This window comes from Scedosporium apiospermum (assembly GCF_000732125.1).
Source record: "Scedosporium apiospermum strain IHEM 14462 chromosome Unknown SEQ_SAPIO_0119, whole genome shotgun sequence".
Lineage (NCBI taxonomy): Eukaryota > Fungi > Ascomycota > Sordariomycetes > Microascales > Microascaceae > Scedosporium > Scedosporium apiospermum.
In genome coordinates, this window is record NW_015971820.1 from 40,693 (window position 1) to 42,857 (window position 2,165).

Genomic DNA, 2,165 nt, shown 5'->3' on the forward strand with positions numbered 1-2,165 from the left:
CTAAATACTAAAATAAAATATTATTATAATAAGCTATTACTTCTAGTAGCCTTCTAGTAATCTTTATTACAGAAATTGATATTATAACTAAAATTATTACTATCTTCTATATTATTAGAATATCTATTTATACTTAAGATTAAGTAACTATACTTATAAGCTTTTATATAAAAAAGATAATTAGTATAAGCTTTATTCTAATACCTTACTAAAAAGATATATTTATTAAAAAATAAAGTAATAAATATAAATATTTTAAAACACTAACTAAACTTAATAGAAAAAAGCCTATAAGTATATTTATTATAAATAATTAGGCTTTAATAGCTATAGAAAGCTATTATAAGTCCTTTAATATAATTACTCTATTACTTAAAAAACTACTTTATTAAAATACTATAAAAATACTTAATAATTTTTAAGATAAATATATAATTATAAACTTTAAAAATCTTCTTTAAAGTACTTTACTTATTAATAGCTTTAAAAGTAGTTTTAATAATTATATCTAACTTTAATAAGTAATAAAAAAATTAGTAGGTATATTCTTTATATTATACTTCTTAATAACCTTATAATTAATAATTTACTTTAAAAAGATTAGGTTATATATTTCTTAAATATAAATAATTTTATATAATTAAGAAATAATAAATAATTAATTAATTTTATATCTTTCTTATCTTATAAGAAAAGTAGAAAATAGAACTTATATTAAAAACTAGTTCTAAATTAATATATTAAACTTTAGAATTAAAGACTTAGATAAAATAATTAATAAAAAGATATTTAAATTTTAAATTAAACTTTTTAAAAAAGTTATTATTAAATAAAACCTTATAATTTCTTAAGTTCTTAGCTTAAGACTAGCTTATAATTATAATATAACTAGGAAATATAAAAATATAAGAGAAGAATAATTAATAATAAGATTTAAAAGCTATTAGCTTTTTAAATAGATATTCTTAAAAAAAATACTATTAATTAATTAAAAAGAGGAAAAATAGAAAAGTTAATTATAATTTAGTTCCTAAAATAGTTTACTATTAACTACTAAAAATTATAAGCTAAACTTAATTAAAAATATAAGGTTAATAAGTAAATTATTATAATAAATATAAACTAATTAATATTCCTCTTTCTTTTAATTACCTAATATTCCTATATAGAAATATTAAACTTATTATCTTCTTTAAATAGCTCTCTCTCTCTCTCTCTTTCTCTTTTATATTTTACCTTTTTATTTTATTTTAATTTTTCTAATTTTCTTTTCTTAAATAATATCTACTTAATAAAATAATATCTTTATATATTAAACCCCTTAATTACTTAATTAAAATCTACCTTTTAAACCTCCTTCTCTCTAGCTAATATAAGCTTCCTATACTATAATATCTTAATATTTTATTAAAAAGGGTTAATTATATAATAATAAGTTCTTTTTTAATTACCTTCTATTTAATAGAAAAAAAGAAACCTCTTTTAAAATACCTTAATCTTCTAAACTAGTAAAAGTACTTAGATATTAAAATAGCTATTTAGATAGGGAATATCTATAAGATTTTATTTTAAGATCTTATAGATAATTTCTACTCCCTAGATAAATAGCTAGTAACTAAAGAGTAGCTAATAGGAGATAAAGTAGCTATAAGCTTAATTTTAATTATATTAAAACTAAAAGATATTACTTTCTACTTATTATATTATTTTCTAATAAAAGCTAACTTTAAAACTTTTCCTAAATAATTAATTAACTATAAAAAAGAAGCTTTTAATTATAATTAAATAAAAAAAAGATTTTAAATAAAAAGAAAATAATTTTATATTTTAATCTTTTATTATTATAAAGATTAGTATTAGGTAATTATAATTTAAAATAATTAAAATAATAAACTATATTATTAGAATACTTTTAAAATAAATAAAGAAAAATAAAAGAATATTATTATAAAAATATAAAAGAAGACTTTAGAAGCCTAAAAGATATAAAGATAATTCCTACTAATAATACTTTAATAATATTTTTAAACTTCCTAAAAATATAAACTTTTATATATCTTTAATATATTTTTCTTCTTCTACTTATAAAATAATAAATAAGTAATTAAAAAAAGACTAATAAATACCTATATAACTAGAAATTAAGTAAATAAAAAGTATTTATT